Genomic DNA, 13,037 nt, shown 5'->3' with positions numbered 1-13,037 from the left:
ATGGTATCATTATATATTATTGTTATACATAAAATACAATAAAATTTTCATCTGCTTCCAAGGATTCGATTTTTTTTCATTCAAACAACCTAACACCCCCCCCCCAATAACACTCCAGGGAAATCTATATTCATATGATTATTACTTTTTTATGATGTGTATACATTAGAATATCTGCCATTCAGTTAGAATAATTAGTTTGCATGTGGACTGAACATACTTATATCATTTAACCGGGAATGATCATACCACAAGTGTTCATGAAGCCAGGAATTGCCATATGTTATTTCTCAGGAGTACTCCAGATGGCAGGTCTGGAACATTCAACCAGGGTCCGAAGATGTTGTCAGATTTCTTGGTTGCTTTTCTCTTTCTATATACCTTTATTTCTAACCAAATAATATTGTTTAGCTTATTTATTAACTTATAAATTGTCGGTGGTTGAGTTTCTAACCAATGTTGTGCAATAAGTTTGCGTGCTTGATACAATGTTCGCAAAAGACTTCTAGCCATCGGGGATTCAAAATCGACAGATTCTCTCCAATATGCGTATTTTGGGGTCTTCTTGGATTTGCACACCAAATACCCTTTTTTATTAAAGATAGTGTGTTTTTCCAGTAGGAGCCCAATCTACAGACCTCCCAGAACATGTGTAACAGATGCGCATCTCCTGTTGCACATCTTGGACAATCTGCATTTGGACGTGGCCCAATTCTAAAAAGAAGGCTCGATGTTCTATACAGTGGGTAAGGAAAGACCCCTTTACATTTTTCACTCTGTTTCATTGCAGCCATTTGGCAAATTCTAAAAAGTTCATTTTTTTTCTCATTAAAGTCCACTCTGCACCCCATCTTGTCTGAAAAAAACCGAAATGTAGAAATTTTTTAAAATGTATTAAAAAAGAAAAACTGAAATATCACATGGTCATAAGTATTCAGACCCTTTGCTCAGTATTGAGTAGAAGCCCCCTTTTGAGCTAGTACAGCCATGAGTCTTCTTGGGAATGATGCAACAAGTTTTTCACACCTGGATTTGGGGATCCTCTGCCATTCTCCCTTGCAGATCCTCTCCAGTTTTGTCCGGTTGGATGGTGAATGTTGGTGGACAGCCATTTTCAGGTCTCTCCAGAGATGCTCAATTGGGTCTAGGTCAGGGCTCTGTCTGGGCCAGTCAAGAATGGTCACAGAGTTGTTCTGAAGCCACTCCTTTGTTATTTTAGCTGTGTGCTTAGGGTCATTGTCTTGTTGGAAGGTGAATCTTCGGCCAAGTGTGAGGTCCAGAGCACTCTGGAAGAGGTTTTCATCCAGGATATCTCTGTACTTGGCCGCATTCGTGTTTCCTTCAATTGCAACCAGTCGTCCTGTCCCTGCAGCTGATAAACACCCCCATAGCATGATGCTGCCACCACCAGGTTTCCCTGTTGGGATTGTATTGGGCAGGTGAAGAGCAGTGCCTGGTTTTATCCACACATACCGCTTATGATTATCTTCAAAAAGTTCTATCTTCGTCTCATCAGAGCAGAGAATCTTATTTCTCATAGTCTGGGAGTCCTTCATGTGTTTTTGAGCAAACTCTATGCGGGCTTTAATATGTCTTGCACTGAGGAGAGGCTTCCGTTTGGCCACTCTGCCATAAAGGCCTGACTGGTGGAGTGCTGCAGTGATAGTTGACTTTGTGGAACTTTCTCCCATCTCCCTACTGCATCTCTGGAGCTCAGCCACAGTGATCTTGGGGTTCTTCTTTACCTCACTCAATAAGGCTCTTCTCCCACGATTGCACAGTTTGGCTGGATGGCCCGGTCTAGGAAGGCTTCTGGTGGTCCCAAACTTCTTCCATTTAAGGATTATGGAGGCCACTGTGCTCCTAGGAACCTTGAGTAATGCAGAAATTCTTTTGGATCCTTGGCCAGATCTGTGCCTTACCAAAATTCTGTCTCTGAGCTCCTTGGGCAGTTCCTTTGAGCTCATGATTCTCATTTGGTCTGACATGCACTGTGAGCTGTGAGGTCTTATATAGACAGGTGTGTGCCTTTCTAAATCAAGACCTGTCAGTTTAATTAAACACAGCTGGACTCCAATGAAGGAGTAGAACCATCTCAAGGAGGATCTCAAGGAAATGTACAGCATGTGACTTAAATATGAGTGTCTGAGCAAAGGGTCTGAATACTTATGACCATGTGATATTTCAGTTTTTCTCTTTTAATAAATTTGCAAAAATTTTGACATTTCTGTTTTTTTCAGTCAAGATGGGGTACAGAATGTACTTTAATGAGAAAAAAATTAACTTTTTTGAATTTACCAAATGGCTGCAATGAATCAAAGAGTGAAAAATGTAAAGGGGTCTGAATACTTTCCGTACCCGCTGTATGTATCAAATTCTTCTCTCAGACTTTTGACAAAGTCTAACAAAAACTGAAGTAAAACTACAGCAGTATTCACATGCCTCTTGAAGGGACAGATTGGTTTTATGAAACCGATTCAAAATCTCATGCCACACTAGAAGAATGAAGGGAGAATCAGGTTCAGTGAATTTCTCACCCAAAGCCTCAGACTTTCCATGAACTGAAGTCAGGGTCTGTAGCCATGCTGTCTATAAGATTACATATTGGCTGTATCCTTTGTACAAAGCTAAACCTGCTTCATATCTTGCTGACCGCCTTGTGGTAGAAAGCGATTTCACAACTGGTAACCAGAGAGGTTATAATTTTACCAACAGATGTTGAAAAAAATACATACAGATTTTTAACACTTTGGAACAACTTTGTCTCTGGAATAGTTTCATCATTATTTTTCCAGCCAGGTTAAGGGAATGGACCGCACAGGGAATGAATTTCTAACATGTGCTTGGACCCCATTGTACTTCCCACTCATATTGGCAACATTATCATAAGACTGACCCCTACAATCTTTAATGTTAATACCATTTTTACAAGGCATACCACCAATCACCTCGGCTATTTGTTTGCCAGTGTGACCAATAACAGGAATGAATTGTAGAAATCTTTCAAGGACTCCAGTGGGCAAAACATGTCGGACAATAAATGTTAGCTGGTCACAGTTGGAAACATCTGGTGTAGAGGGATCTTTTTAAGACTTTACTCCAATATAATTTTTCACTTTCCATTTGCACAGCCCAATATCTGATGGAAACTCTGAAGCCGCTTCCACCCATTCCTGAGCACACGCCATTTTGTCAATGACATTTTCTGGCTCTGCGTCAGATGTTTGGGGCACTACAATGAAATAATCCGCGTGCTCAGAGCAGTAAGATGGAGATGGACATTTTCTGGCTCTGCGTCAGATGTTTGGGGCACTACAATGAAATAATCTGCATGCTCAGAGCAGTCAGATGGAGATGGACATTTTCTGGCTCAGCTTCAGATGTTTGCGGCACTACAATGAAATAATCCACCTGCTCAGAGCAGTGAGATGGAGATGGACATTTTCTGGCTCTGCGTCAGATGTTTGCGGCACTACAATGAAATAATCCGCGTGCTCAGAGCAGTGAGATGGAGATGGACATTTTCTGGCTCTGCGTCAGATGTTTGGGGGACTACAATGAAATAATCCGCGTGCTCAGAGCAGTGAGATGGAGATGGACATTTTTTGGCTCTGCGTCAGATGTTTGGGGCACTACAATGAAATAATCCACGCGCTCGGAGCAGTGAGATGGAGATGGACATTTCCTGTCTCTGCGTCAGATGTTTGGGGCACTACAATGAAATAATCCGCGTGCTCAGAGCAGTGAGATGGAGATGGACATTTCCTGTCTCTGCGTCAGATGTTTGGGGCGCTACAATGAAATAATCCGCATGCTCAGAGCAGTGAGATGGAGATGGACATTTTCTGTCTCTGCGTCAGATGTTTGGGGCACTACAATGAAATAATCCGCGTGCTCAGAGCAGTGAGATGGAGATGGACATTTTCTGGCTCTGTGTCAGATGTTTGGGGCACTACAATGAAGTAATCCGCGTGCTCAGAGCAGTGAGATGGAGATGGACATTTTCTGGCTCTGTGTCAGATGTTTGGGGCACTACAATGAAATAATCCGCGTGCTCAGAGCAGTGAGATGGAGATGGACATTTTCTGGCTCTGTGTCAGATGTTTGGGGCACTACAATGAAATAATCCGCGTGCTCAGAGCAGTGAGATGGAGATGGACATTTTCTGTCTCTGCGTCAGATGTTTGGGGCACTACAAAGAAATAATCCGCGTGCTCAGAGCAGTGAGATGGAGATGGACATTTTCTGGCTCTGTGTCAGATGTTTGGGGCACTACAATGAAATAATCCGCGTGCTCAGAGCAGTGAGATGGAGATGGACATTTTCTGGCTCTGCGTCAGATGTTTGGGGGACTACAATGAAGTAATCCGCGTGCTCAGAGCAGTGAGATGGAGATGGACATTTTCACAGCTGTTGTTATTGACATCACATTCAGTCGGCCGATCAGATTCTGTAGATTTTCTTTTAAAGAAAGTCTGTACCTTGAGGAATTTTACAAATCTCTTCATTTATTTGTTGAGTTCTCTGTCTCTGCTCTTTTCTTTTCTGAGCACCCGATTTTAGTGAAGAATGCATCTACGAGCATAGGACGATAAAGTATAAGAATAGTTATAACAACTAAAAATGGCTGCCATCAGTCCGTGTGTTTTGTGAGTAACTTACTGTTTGTCTGGTGCTTTCAGGAGGAAACGCATGATGGTATGTGCTGTGCTGGAGTTTTCAATACCTAAAAGAAATGATGCAAAAATAAGTTTTCTATAACAACATCTGCTTACACCTGGTGAATCTGATGGTGTGTCATGTGTGTACTTGTGAAACACTTACTAGAAAGTCACTGGGTCTCTGTTCCTTTTCAGTTTTGTCTTTCTCCGAGCTTCTTGCGACTGACACCTGTTCCATTGGTCAAAGCATGAGAGAAGCTCCTGTAGACAAACCCCAAAAAACACAATGTGAGTCAGTTCACCAGATTGTCATCTACTTCTCTCAGTAAAGAGAATCGAATGAGAATCTATTAGGCAGGTAATCACAACTATGGAAATCAAACACTTGCAGTTACGTGGCCACCATCAGAACCAGCAAGCACAGCCGAATTCTCACATATACTACCACACACTTAGTTATATGGTAAGATGCATTGCTTGCCGAAACTTTTCTCTGAGATGGAAAAGGGATTGTACCACAAACAAAATTGTATTTTAATCAAATTGTCTCTTCAGAGAGGAAGAGGACTAGAACTCTAGTGCCACCTGCAGGAAGTAGCAATCCTAAAAGTCAACAGTGACCCTTTAACGAGCCTTATCTTATGACTTAAGATAGAAGCCAGAACCAGAAACTCAATTTGCAGACACTGTGTTTTGAGGTACTGCCCCTCGTCAGTGCAAAGTGTGAGTTCTGGTTTGGCTGGGTGAGAGGCGTCAGACCAGTATCTAAATGGGTAACATTTCTCCTTGCGGAGAGTGACATGTTAAGCACGTCATGGTGAGGAGACTTTTAAAGCCACAATGCTCCTCTGGGAAATATGCAAATTGTCTCTTCAGAGAGGAAGAGGACTAGAACTGTAGGTCCACCTACAGGCAGTAGCAATCCTAAAAGTGAATAGTGACCCTTTAACGAGCCTTATTACATGACTTAGGATATAAGCCAGAACCAGAAACTCAATTTGCAGACACTGTGTTTCGGGGTACTGCCCTTCGTCAGTTTAATCAACAGATCTTGGAATAATATCTTCCACAATTGGATGTGTTAATAAAATGTTCCTGTGCTGAGATAATCTTATAAATGTGCCCCTGCTGTGTACTGTGTAATGGCTGTGTCTGACTGTACAGGAACATGGTCTGATCATACCACATCTCCTGAGCAGAGGGGGAAACAAAAGAGTATACAGACATTATAGCAGGGGATCACAAATGATTCTTTGAGGAAAATATTGTTTAAAAACAGGCAGGGAAATGTTTTACCTCACAAGAAAGAATAATTTGCGACCGCATGCTGTCCTGTCTGTATACTCTTTTGCTTCCTCCACGGCCCAGGAGCTGTGGTATGATCAGACCATGTTCCTGCACGGTCAGACACATCCAATTGTGGAACTTATTTTTATTCCAAGATCGGTTGATTAAAATATACTTTTGTTTGAGGCACAACCCCTTTAACGGCCAGTTGGCCAATATAAATGTACTTTAAAGGGGTTGTCTAGACTTAGGCTACAAGCGGCCACATAGAGTGACTGCAGACTTGTGAATACTTGTTATGGAATGCAATGTGCTCTGAGGATTCTCCGCTGCTGGTATAGGCGGGTGCGTGACAGCAAGTATGCGATTTGCATCCTCCTCCTGGCCACATTATGGCTACATGTGCATGGGCTTGCTCAATGCAAGGCCAGAAACAGTCTAGTCAGATTGTGGATGGAAGTATGCATATCGCATATGACGCGCCCCTGGGCCTGTGTCGCGCTGCGTTGCGCACGCGGGAGCTTACCCGGAGCCGGATCTCTTGAGGGTTGTAGTCTCGTGGCGGTGATCCGGTCCATACCCAGGGAGTCAGACTAAGTGGCGCTGTATCAGCGGTAGGTGATGGACGACTACGCCACCCGTTGAATGCAGCTATGGAGCTGCCGCTGCAGGGCAGACCGCTGAGGCCGGTGGAAGGATGGTGCAGCGTGGATGGTATAACCCCCAACGGGAGGGGTATGGCCTCAGGGCAGCCGACGTGGATGATGGGGGTAGCAGGAACCACTCAGAGACGATGCGGTGTAGTTCAGGGTCTTTACTGGTGACAAAGATAGACCCTCCCGGAGTACTGGCTAGCGGTTGGGGCCTGGTCAGTCCTTGAGCAGATGGGATCTCCCCTGGCCATGCGGAGTTGTAGGCCTCCCAAACTAACGATACTCTTCTGGCTACCTTGCTAGAGGCGGGTATAAGTAGCCCACGTCCCTGAGTGTACCGTGTGGTGCTCACCCGTATGGCCGGTGACTCGGGTTTCTTGGCCAGAGGACCTGGAATCCCCTGCCTGACGGATTCTGCTGCTGGGTAGGAGTTAGTCCCCACAGCCTCGGACTCCGGGTCCGGTAAGAAATCTTCTCAGTCAGGGCGAGCTCTGCAGCTGCCAGCCCCTGACTCCTTGTAACACTGCTCCCACAGAGCTCCTGATGTTCTGTTCCTATATTTGCTTCTTTTCTCTGTCTCTACTTCTTCTCTACTCACTAACCCTGCCTCAGCCCTAGGTTTATATAGGGGAAGTTCTTCCCCTCCCAGGACTGGGCAGGAGGTGTGGCATGCATAGGATTCCTGACCAAGAGACCTCCCACCTGCTCTCAGACATAATATCTCTATCACTGTGGCAACCAGACCCCTGGGGTGTCACATTCCCCCCTAGTGAAATTTAGTACTCCGGGACTAAACATATTTTAGAAAAACATAACAAGATATAACAATAACAATACAATAAAGAAACACATAAAGGTGGTCACGGCATGTCCGTAACCGGGTGCAGTCTTTGAAGAAAAGCAAGGTGTCCATTTCACCAAAACAGGGAGACGTAACCAGGTAGGGGTCTGTCCTGCCCCGAGTCCTTAACAGTCTTTAGTCCATCCTGGGTTACGCTCCACTAACTGTACAAAGGATTCCCGGTAAATCCACCAAGGACTCCTATAAATTACTAGAAACACATAATTATTTACAGGATATGGCCGCTCTCAGTCCTCGGCCAGTGGGGATAAGGATTGGCTGCTCACAGTCCTCAGCCTGGTAAGGGATAGGGACACACGGGGAACAATTCACTAATCCCAACGGGGACCATATTTTAATTAGCAGCAGTCCTTGTACCCTTACGGGTAACTATTTACAGCTCTTTATTCACGCTACTTCCCTTCAGTAGCTATGTCCTCTTTGTGCTCCCTCCTGAGGGTAGTCCTCAGACCCGTCCGGGTCCTCTTGGCTTTCCTCGTATTGGTAGTACTGCAGCTCCTCCTCGGTTAGCTGGGTTAGTATCTCTGCGACAGTCCTCCTCCCAGGTGGCCAGGACTTTACCTCCCTTTGGGCTGCCCCGGTTAATTGGGCCACCAGGATGCTCACTTTTTGCTCCTCTGTGAGGGGGTACACCTGGAAGAGGCTATCCAGCTTTTCTCTAAAGTCATGCAGGGTATGTGACTCCCCTGAGTACTGGGGTAGCCAGGCTGCCCCCGGGATATAGGGCATGGTGAAAGGCATGACCGCAACAGCGGTGGCGCTGGCGGGGGTTGAAGCGGTGAAGCTCTCCTCCGTATCCGGCATCCTTCTCCCCCCTAGTGGACCGTGGCCTACCTTGCGATGATCCTCTTCCGTAGGCCGCGGCTCCGCAGTGAATCGTCAGGGTTGAGGACCTTCCGTCGCGCTCCTGTGACGTCGGCGTCTGCTGGGCTCCTTCCAGGACCTTACGCAATGTCCGGATGTGAGGCGGGGCTTCAGTTCTCGCGCGCTTTCGGAGTCCACGCCCCTCTTCTTCCCGCGCGGCGTCCTCAAGATGGCGTCCAGTGGCGGGAAAACTCCACGTATGGCGGGAAGAAGGCTGATGATGGCGCTGGATGGCGGGAAAACTCCACCGATGGCGGGAAGGAAGCGGAAGATGGCGCCGGATGGCGGGAATCTTCACCACAGGTAAGTTTGAACAGTCTTTTTCAGGCACGCAGTACCCGGTGGTTGCGGGCACGAAATCCTGCCGACTACGCCAAAAGTTGACGCGCCCCTGGGCCTGTGTCGCGCTGCGTTGCGCACGCGGGAGCTTACCCGGAGCCGGATCTGTTGAGGGTTGTAGTCTCGTGGCGGTGACCCGGTCCGTGCCCAGGGAGTCAAACTGAGCGGCGATGTATCAGCGGTAGGTGATGGATGACTACGCCACCCGTTGAATGCAGCTATGGAGCTGCCGCTGCAGGGCAGACCGCTGAGGCCGGTGGAAAGATGGTGCAGCGTGGATGGTATAACCCCCAACGGGAGGGGTATGGCCTCAGGGCAGCCGACGTGGATGATGGGGGTAGCAGGAACCACTCAGAGACGATGCGGTGTAGTTCAGGGTCTTTACTGGTGACAAAGATAGACCCTCCCGGAGTACTGGCTAGCGGTTGGGGCCTGGTCAGTCCTTGAGCAGATGGGATCTCCCCTGGCCATGCGGAGTTGTAGGCCTCCCAAACTAACGATACTCTTCTGGCTACCTTGCTAGGGGCGGGTATAAGTAGCCCACATCCCTGAGTGTACCGTGTGGTGCTCACCCGTATGGCCGGTGACTCGGGTTTCTTGGCCAGAGGACCTGGAATCCCCTGCCTGACGGATTCTGCTGCTGGGTAGGAGTTAGTCCCCACAGCCTCGGACTCCGGGTCCGGTAAGAAATCTTCTCAGTCAGGGCGAGCTCTGCAGCTGCCAGCCCCTGACTCCTTGTAACACTGCTCCCACAGAGCTCCTGATGTTCTGTTCCTATATTTGCTTCTTTTCTCTGTCTCTACTTCTTCTCTACTCACTAACCCTGCCTCAGCCCTAGGTTTATATAGGGGAAGTTCTTCCCCTCCCAGGACTGGGCAGGAGGTGTGGCATGCATAGGATTCCTGACCAAGAGACCTCCCACCTGCTCTCAGACGTAATATCTCTATCACTGTGGCAACCAGACCCCTGGGGTGTCACACATACATGACCACTGTTGGCAAATCCTCGCGAGTAGGGCGTGCCACACGAGGGTTCACAAGTCTGCAGTCAAAGAGTGACTGCAGACTTATAGCTTAAGACTGGACAACCCCTTTAATATCTTGATTTTGAATGTGAGAAAATAGGTGTTGATTTTTTTTTTTTAACATTTATTTATTTTACTTTGTTAGTCCCCTTAGGCGACTTGAAGCTGTGATCGTTTGATCACTTGCACTATATACAGCAGTACTTTTGCATTTCTGCATGTAGGAAAAATCACTATTGTCTGAAGCCTAACCACAAAGTATGTAAAGAGAACCTATCATGTCCCCAAACGCTATTAACCTGCAGAGTAACCCTACATCTGCAGGTTAGTAGCATTATCAGACATGACAGGTTCTCTTTAGAGATTGACCACTACTCAGACAACACTATCTCAATCCGTATGTTTCCCCCTTGTAAAATAACACTTATATTCACTGCCGGCGCTGTACTAGTGGCAGTGATGGTATTTTACAAGGAGGAAACATACGGATTAAGATGGGGTTGTTTGAGTAGTGGAAAACTCCTTTAACCCCTTACTTACCGGGGACGTATTAGTACGCATATTTGCGCACTGCCCGTTCAGTGAGGGCTGCTGCGCTGAGCCCTCACTGAACGGAGCACATGTCAGCTGATTCTTACAGCTGACATGTGCCCGCAACAGCCGCGGGTGGAATCGCGATCCACCCGCGGCTGTTAACCAGTTAAATGCTGCTGTCAATCTCCGACAGCAGCATTTAGCGCGCGCTTCCGGGTAGCGCGTCATAAGCCCCGCCCACCGGCGACCCCGTCACGTGATCGCGGGTCGCCGATGGGCGTGCATGACAACCCAGGGTCTGCAGCAGACGCCTGTGGTTGTCATGATCTTGTCGCTATGAGCGCCACCTAGTGGTCGGCGCTCATAGCACAGGACCATTTCTGCTGCATGCAGGGGACCTGCTCGTCCCCTGTATGTAGCAGAGGTGATCGGATAGTTGCTGCTTCTAGTCTCCTATGGAGACTATAGAAGCATGCAAAAAGTAAAAAAAAAAAGTTTTTAAAAATATAAAAAAAAATAAAAAAATATAAAAGTTTAAATCACCCCCCTTTCGCCCCATTCAAAATAAAATATATATAAAAAAAAAACCCACATACACATATTTGGTATCGCCGCGTTCAGAATCGCCCGATTTATCAATATAAAAAAAGAATTATTCCGATCGGTAAACGGCGTAGCGAGAAAAAAATTCTAAACGCCAGAATTACGTTTTTTGGTCGCCGCAAAATTGCAATAAAATGCAATAACGGGCGATCAAAACATCGGATCTACCCCAAATGTTATCAATAAAAACGTCAGCCTGGCACGCAAAAAATAAGCCATCAACCAGCCCCAGATCACGAAAATGGAGACGCTACGGGTCTTAGAAAATGGCGCTATTTTTTTATTTTTTTTTTTACCAAATTTTGGAATTTTTTTTCACCACTTAAATATAAAAGAACCTATACATGTTTGGTGTCTATGAACTCGTAATGACCTGTAGAATAAGAAGGGCAGGTCAGTTTTAGCATTCAGTGAACATGGTAAAATAAATAAATAAAAAACAACTGTGGTATTGCACTTTTTTTGCAATTTTACCGCACTTGGAATTTTTTTCCCGTTTTCCCATACAGGATATGATAAAACTAGTAATGGCGTTGAAAAGTACAACTCGTCCTGCAAAAAATAAGCCCTCACATGGCCATATTGACCAAAAAATAAAAACGCTATGGCTCTGGGAACAAGGGGAGCAAAAACGAAAATGCAAAAACGAAAAATGCTCCGGGGCTTAAGGGGTTAAGGAGTTAACAGCAGCCGGCAAAGCTCAGCTCCATCCACAGCTGCGAGAGACAGATCCTGGCTGTAACAGCTTCCCGGCACTGACAGCCCATTCAGAATTAGGCCTCTTTCACATGTCAGTGTCTCCAGTACGTGTGGTGACAGTTTCCACACGTACCGGAGACACTGACACACGTAGACCTATTCAAATGAATAGGTACAGTTAGGTCCATATATATTTGGACAGAGACAACATTTTTCTAGTTTTGGTTCTAGACATTACCACAATGAATTTTAAACAAAACAATTCAGATGCAGTTGAAGTTCAGACTTTCAGCTTTCATTTGAGGGTATCCACATTAAAATTGGATGAAGGGTTTAGGAGTTTCAGCTCCTTAACATGTGCCACCCTGTTTTTAAAGGGACCAAAAGTAATTGGACAGATGAAATAAGTGTAAATAAAATGTTCATTTCTAGTACTTGGTTGAAAACCCTTTGTTGGCAATGACTGCCTGAAGTCTTGAACTCATGGACTCATGGAAGCCTTTTTAATGTTCAAAATGTGGGAAATGTTTTGTGAAGAAATCATCTCTTCTTAGTCATCAGAGCAGTCACACAGGGTAGAAGCCTTTTTTATATTCTTAATGTGGGAAATGTTTTCCTTGAAAATAAACTCTTAATAAACTTTAAAGACGTCACACAGGGGAGAAGCCTTCTACATGTCCAGAATGTTGGAAATGTTTTAACTGAAAATTGTACAATCTTAAAGGGGTTGTTCACTACTAGGACAACCCGTGTCATTCCTCATGTTTGGCCTAGTTAAAATAAAAACACTCCTACTCAGCTCCCATGCCAGCGCCGTTCCAGCGGTGCTGGGACTCACATTCCCGGGGTTGTTACATCACATGAGCCCTACACCCAGTCAGTGCTGACTTCACTGTCACCACCTTCGGACATATTGAACATCAACTGGAAGCCAGGGCTGCAGCTGCTCTCAGATTTCCTCATGATGTTCGATTTTTCTGAAGGTGGAGACAGTGATTCCAGCAGTTACTGGGCTCACACGACGTAACAGCCTCACATGAGCCCCGGGAACGCACGTGCCGACACCGCTAGAATGGCGCCGGCATCGGAGGTTTGATACAAATCTTACAGACTGTTTGATACAGAAAATATAACATATAATAAAACATCACATTTACAGGATTTAAAAAAACACCCCCAACCCTCCCCACCAGAACCCCCCTTTTCATCCCTTACCCATCTGATTTTGCATAAGACTGTCGTCCCTCCTTGACGTACAAATACCAAATGTATCATGAATTGCACAACATTCTATCCATCCTATTATGTTGCTATTAAAGAACTAGCATATCAAATATTATGTCTCTGACCAACTCATCCAACGCCACACTTGAGCATTTAACCCAATTCCCCCACTGTTTCCCAAATTTAGCTGTGGCCCCTTTTTATATAGACCCGTTTTTCCATTAGAATAGTACTGTTTAAAGCTCCCACTACTTCTTCTATTAAGGGAGCATTGCTTGCCAACCAAT

At 45.8% G+C, this 13,037-nt stretch overlaps 1 protein-coding gene across 1 annotated transcript in view; it reads right to left on the bottom strand.

The window, feature by feature from the left end:
- Positions 1-13,037, bottom strand: part of LOC141192426 (uncharacterized) — a 208,224-nt gene that overhangs the window by 148,816 nt on the left and 46,371 nt on the right. The gene's annotated exons all lie outside the window — the stretch shown is intronic.

The sequence above is a fragment of the Phyllobates terribilis genome, unplaced genomic scaffold (assembly GCF_046119375.1).
Source record: "Phyllobates terribilis strain yellow unplaced genomic scaffold, ASM4611937v1 Scaffold_61__1_contigs__length_8056638, whole genome shotgun sequence".
In the NCBI taxonomy this organism is placed as follows: Eukaryota; Metazoa; Chordata; class Amphibia; order Anura; family Dendrobatidae; genus Phyllobates; species Phyllobates terribilis.
The sequence above is the reverse complement of the archived record's forward strand: the minus strand, read 5'-3'. Positions and strand labels throughout refer to the sequence as shown.